This window comes from Capsicum annuum, chromosome 6, assembly GCF_002878395.1.
Source record: "Capsicum annuum cultivar UCD-10X-F1 chromosome 6, UCD10Xv1.1, whole genome shotgun sequence".
NCBI classification, from domain to species: Eukaryota; Viridiplantae; Streptophyta; class Magnoliopsida; order Solanales; family Solanaceae; genus Capsicum; species Capsicum annuum.
In genome coordinates, this window is record NC_061116.1 from 141,459,201 (window position 1) to 141,466,002 (window position 6,802).

The 6,802-nt window shown below is 33.8% G+C and overlaps 1 long non-coding RNA gene across 1 annotated transcript; it reads left to right on the top strand.

The window, feature by feature from the left end:
- The first annotated feature begins 1,884 nt into the window (after positions 1-1,884).
- On the top strand, positions 1,885-6,494 carry LOC107873183. The gene is made up of 3 exons (XR_001675163.2): positions 1,885-4,878; positions 5,988-6,088; positions 6,206-6,494. It is a non-coding gene; the product is annotated as an uncharacterized LOC107873183 (long non-coding RNA).
- The last annotated feature ends 308 nt before the right edge of the window (positions 6,495-6,802 follow it).

Consider the following 6,802-nt stretch of genomic DNA (forward strand, 5'->3'; position numbering starts at 1 on the left):
CCTACGTAGTTTCCATGGGGTTCACCCGAACCCCCTCGGTAAAAAAAATTACATTGTATATATATAAGATAGAAAATGTATATTTATGTACGTATATTAATGTTGAACCACATGAAACAAGACACTTAGATAGTCTAGTGGTGTTATTTGCTCTTTTTGGGCGCTTCCTTCAGCCTACTGTGCGGGTTCGATCCTTGCTAGTGGCTGATTTCTTTAAGGTACTGCTGCTATAGAAATAAATAAAAAAATAATAATAATTTTTTTAAATTAAAAAAAAGTTATGTACTGCTATTATAGAAATAAATAAAAAAATACAACAACAACAACGACAACGACGTCATTTTAATACAAAAATTTAAACTTTGACAGTGCACAAATATGACCTTTAACTATTCAAAACTGCACAAATATGACCTCTCTTCAAGTTAGTCCTTTTAACGATGTGGCACCGTATGATTGGATTACTTTTCCACGTAGGTGCGAGTGAAATTCACGCATGGGGTTGCAAAATCAGAGGTCATATTTGTTCAGGTTTTGAATAGTTAAAGGTCTTATTTGTACACTATCAAAGTTTAAGATCAAAGTTATAATTTGGTGTCAAGTTAAGGGTCATTTTTATGTATTAACTCTTTAATATATTATAGACGTAGATATACATACATACATATACACACACATATATAGGCCAAACCCACGATAGAACCTCAAATTTGTCCCTAAAATTCACTTAGGTCCCTAAACGAAGGCTTATACCTATCATACCCCTCAAATGCTAAAATTAGTACCTATCAAGCACAAAATGCTGATTTGGCAAGGAGAGTGTGTTATACTCTCCTTGAGTGCGTGAATGGGTCTCAAATGATAATTTTTCTTTTTTTTTTTTTTGGTAAAAAAAAATTACATTTTAACTTATTTAATATATTTTTAATAATAACAAATTTTAATTTAAAGAAAAAAAGAAAAACAACCCCCAAATCAGCCCCCTTGACCTCCCGCCCCACCCCCACCCCCACAAAGACCCCAGCCATCTTCATTCTTAGCTATTTTCTTCACTCTTCATCTCTATTTTTTTTTCTTTTTAAATTCTTAACAATTAACAATTTTCAATTAAAAAGATACAGTGAAAGTCATGAACTTTTTAGCATATTAATACATTTCTCTTTGCAAATTTGATATATTTTTTAGGAGTAAATTTGATTCCGGCGAACTTCATTTTTTCCGGCTAACTTGATATGAATCTAAAATTACTTTAATGATATTATTAAAGAATTTAAATTCTAAGGAACCCACAATACAAGAAGAAGAAAAATAACAATAAATATGAATTAGATTGCAAAAGAAATAAGATTTCTAAAAAAATATTAAATTTTTTTTTTCAAAAAGGAAGAACAAGATGATAAGATGGAGTGGAGGTCGCGTGCGGGGGGCAAGGTAGTGGAAAACATCCTTTTATTTTTCTTTTTATTATTGATTAATTGATATTAAAAAAAAATAAAAGATGGAGAAGATGACAATAAATAGAGAAGAAGAAAAAGCAGGTGGGGTGGGGGTGGGGTGGGGGATGTCGAAGGGGATCCCATTTTATTTTATTTTTTTAAAAATATTTATAATTAATTTTTAATAATTATTAGATCCACAATGTATGTGTCAGCTTTTAATTAGTTCTTTTGCCATGTCATCACGTGTGAATTATATATACTTAAACGTTCTGCTGATTAGGCAAAAATGGTCAATTAAAACTAAATTGGAGGTTTAAGGATTTAATAGATACATGCCTTAATTTAGAAGTGTAAGTAAATTTTAGGGACAAATTTAAGGATATACCTACACATACACGCAGATTAACCTTGACCATATATATAAGCCATTAACCATAGGACGAACTCTGCACCGACTAATTGTACTCAAAGAAACAAAAGTTGTACATTTGATGAGTATTGAACAACTGTAAACGTCATTATATCCAAACACGTTTAGTATATTTGTGTAAATCGGTGTAATCTTCATCTACATTAGAACATTAACCTTCTTTCCCGACCATTACCTAAATCTTTTCACCTTCTCCTCTATTTATTCTCTCCGCTCTTTCTCACCTATTGGAGCAGATGAATCCCATGCTCTGCTTTTCAATTTGTCTCGGTATGTACTGTATTTTTTAGTTCGGGTAAGTGTTCCTCCATATTTCTTTGTCTAATGCACCAATTTGCTGATAATGGGACTTTGATGGCATCTGTGATTGTTAGTTCTTGGAGTTTTTGTACAAATATTTGTTAGCCGCATCTTCTACTTCAATCAGACATCGTAATTTAATCAGATTTCACAGTCGATGGTTGGAGATTTTGGTTAGCGTTTACAGTTTTAAAAAAGGTAAAATACGCATGCAATCCATTTACAAATTTTGATTCTCTGAAATTTCTGAAAATATTTATTTTGGACTATAGTTTTCATATTGTATATAGTATATGCATGCTCTGTTGGTATATGATTTTCATACCGATGCACATGTGGTGTTTGATAATATGTCTAAAATAATTGATTTCCTGGTAGTTCTTTCAATGTCCTAGAAAAAATTTAACTCCAAAATTGATGAAAACGGCCATATGAAAATGGAATATGCACAACAACAACAACAAACCCAGTGTATTCCCACAGCGTGGAGTCTGGGGAGGGTAAGATGTATGCAGTCCATACCGCTACCTCCGAAGAAGTAGAGAGTCTGTTTCCCGATAGACCCCAGCTCAAGATAAGGATAATAAACAAGGGGGGAAAATGGAATATGCAAAAAATATAAAAGAAATGTGGATCTTTTTTCAATACATTGTTTGATGTGCGTCTTATTCTGTGTCAAGTAGTTCTATGTTTCCTATCAAATGTCCATTTTAACTTTCTTCTAACCTTACTTTGTATGTTACAAGTTGAAATCTCTTATTTTGAACTGTCTAATGCTACTTGATGCTACGAGTGTATCTACAAGTAGTTTTCTGAGGTCTTTTCATGAAGACAACAAGTCTCCAGCAATTGCCAGTGTCTTTTTTTTTTTTCGTATATCATTGATCGTTATTGTTCACTACCTAGCATAGAATTGACATCAAGATTTTTGAAATTGGCTGCTGCACCAATAATACAGAACTTTTTAGGTTGTTTACTTTTCAGATTCCAAGAAGCCCAAGGTTGGGCAAGTTTATTTTTTATGGTATTTTGATGACTAACTTTTTTGACGGTGGAGTTGAGAGGCCTAGCAATGATTTGTCGATTTTATTCGGGATGCTCGGAGGTGCACCTTAAATTTGCTTCAAAATCAGAACGCCACGAAAAAGGGACTTTGAATGAGATCTTGGCATGCCACACCATCTTCCTGAGCCGAGACGTATTGTGATGCTTCTAAGATTGCAAGAAAATCTTCTATATATTGAATTAATCCAAATACAGATCTGTTGAACTAGGCAAAGTGGTTGACAAAGAGTATCAAACTGATGTTGGATGGATTTGAACACTTCTCTGAGGTCTAAAAGCAAACATGGACAAAAGCTCCTTCAATATATCAGGTGTAACTTTGAATTTTGGGAGCAACAACTAACTAAGATGCACTTTGCACCTGGGGAAATGCCTTTCAAATATTTATGAGTGCCCGTCTTCTAGAAAGCTCAATATCAGTTAATGTACCTCTACTCTGGTGAATAGAATTATCGCTAGAGTAAAATGCTAGACATCAAAATTCCTATCTTATGGTGGTAGGCTCAATCAAAAGTGCATTGTTTGCAATTCAGATGTATTCTGCTCAAGTATTCTTATTGCCTAAGAAAATATTATCCATGATTACCAATGTTTGTAAACTTCCTGCGGACTGAGAGTAATGGGTACTTAAGGAGAACACTGCTTGCCTGGAAACTCTAAGGCTATGTTGCTCGGACTCTTCAAAAATATCATTGGGTACATGTCTCAGATCCTTCAAAAGTAGTGCATTTTTTAAGGATCTAACACGGGTGTGGCCACATTTTTGGAGAGTCCAAGCAACTTAGCTCTAAGGAAACCTAAGTCTACTGGTGGACTAAATCTACTGAATATTATCCTGTGGAACAAAGCTGCAATATGTAAGCTTCTTGGGTTGTAGCTAAGAAAAAAGAAGCACTACCGATACTCTGTCTCAAGATTCTATAAGTCATGTCAAAATTCTATTTTTTTCTCTCCATAAATTTCAAGCTTAACTTATTGCGAAGATACTTTGTATAAATGTTTGGAATGGTTCTTGTTATGTGGATTCAAGTGGTCCAGTTGAAGCGAAACCTTTTCTTGGGTTGCCCTAAATATGGTGCAAGAGCTTTCAATACTACGAAGCAATATGCATCCACTATTTTGCGATGTCATCAGCACCATGTCTGCTCATATTTTGGACTTCAGAAATAGTTTACAGGAGAATCTGAATGTATTAAAAAGCGATAAAAGAGCCTTTACATTCGATTTTGCGCTTTGTAATTAATTAACAGTTTGAATCTGTCTTTGATTTTCATTTCATACTTTCTTTCTGGTGCCACTACTTCTGCAATCTGCAGGCAAAAGCTAGTGATGGAGATGGTCCAGAGCTTTTGAAGAGTTCACATAATGGTGGTACTGGTGGTCATGCGGAGTCCTTAGCCGCAATTCTTGCCGAACATAAGCACCACCTTGCAAGTATACAGGTCCGATGTTCAGTCTAATTTGGTAAAAGGAACAATATGCCTACGAAGAAGATGAATGAAGCAGCAGGAGGTGGAGGAAGAGGACTCAAGGCTAAGGCCAAATTGGAGCATGTGTTATATAGCGGCGAAAAGAAGCACGTCTTAGGTGGCATCGCTGTCATTGGCGTTCTCTTCGGTGTTCCCTGGTACTTCATGACCTGAGGTCACTCATTCTTCTTTCTTTTCCCCCTTCTATTACATCAATAGTAATTGTTGTTTTAGCTCAATAGTGCAACAATTAATTAGTGTATATGTATGAATCCTTCATATCTAATTCTCCCACTATTTCATACAAAGTTGCAATTTTTTCCCATTTTATTGGTTACCCTGCTACTGGTATAAGAGATTGAACTTTTCCATGTTCTTTTATTACCTTGGTGTTTGGGCCTGCTTGATTTTACCTCGACTAATTCCATACACCATATACTTGCACAACTCAATCTGTCTATCTAAGCCATGTACACTAATACTGTTCCCTGCTAGCAACTGATGTTTCTGACATTGAAAACTTTTTGGTCCTTATTTTCTTTGTACATTATTTCCTATTCTTGCATGCCAGAGCTCAATTTTAATGAAGAGGAATGAAAAATGAAATAAGATGTATTTGTTTTGAAAAACTACACAATCATCCCCATCAAATTGAAATATACAATAAAATAGGACAATTAGAGGGAATTTATGTAAAAAGCTCTGGTAATTGACAATTCCCTCAGTTGAACTACACTGTAAAAAGGAAATAAGAACTAAGAGGTTGGAGTAAGAGAATTGGGGAGGTGGTATAGACAATAGAGAGACCAAGTGAGAAAAAAGAGAGGTAAATTCACCTGATTACTCTTTGATGATTTTAAATGTAGGCTTGCACTAATTTTTATTGTAATGCTTAAGAAGGTGTTATTCTCTGAGTACTCGAATTGAAATGTGTTGGAAGTTTGTGATTTGCAAGGTAAAATGTTGACTATGAAGTTGATTAGGAATTTATATGAAGCGTTTGATGATATTCCTGAATGATCTTATTAGGAATTTTTAGTTGCTTATTTATGGTATGCAATTCGTTCTCCTTTCCCTCTTTTTCCTTGGAAATGCCACTGGCTTGAAATTTTTGGTTTCGTATGCATTAAGCATAGCAATATACAGTATGAGAAAAATATTCATGCTTCCGTGCATTCAAATTGGTCCATCAGAAGTTATAGTTTTATATATCTGTTGATATCATTAATATATTCTCCATCTTAAAATTTTGTGATTCATTTGCTTTGATTCTGCTTCTTCTAGACTGTTTTCTCAAATCAAATGATCAAGAAGTTGCCATATTTTGCTCAAAAGTTGATGGAGAATTGTGGTTCCTCAATCCAAAAGTTTCACTTCAAATAAGGGTGAGATGAACACAACTCTTTTAAATTGTACTTTCTGTATTATATATGCGTACACTTTCTTTTGAGCAATTCTAAAGCGACGTGTCATTAATAACTTAGCTCATTAATTTTTCATAGAGATTTCCAAGAGCAAGTACTACAGCTCAGATGCCATGGGAACTCCATAAGTTGTTTTTTTTCCCAGAGAGTTCAAATAGTAGTATTCTTCTTTGCCTTTCCCTTTAGCTGATAAATTTTAGTAATTGAAATTAATTAGAAAATTAGCTTAACAATTTTTATCAATATTAACTGCAAATATGCATATTTATGTTAATGTATCTTCATTATGTTATCTTTTATATTTTTACCTTGTTACTTTTTGTAACATACATTTGTAAAGAGGTATGTAAGCATTATATTTGTTTCTCCTTCGGTTACTTTTTCATTATCAAATGACTATTCAAAGCATTAAAAAATTAATCAATTTGTAAATTAATATGTTGGGCCTGTGCTGAGCACGGGCCTTGCCCATCTAGTATATATATCGAAAATTACGCAAATACACAACTTATGTTTTCAATATTACAAAAAATTTCAACTCTCTAAACATATTACAAAAATTTCAACACATACACAGAATGCTATGTATATGTCGGCTATGTTATGTATATTAATAGGGAGAGAGAGTAAAGTAATTAAAAGAGTGGGAGAGAGTGTAATTACTTCCAAAAAGGT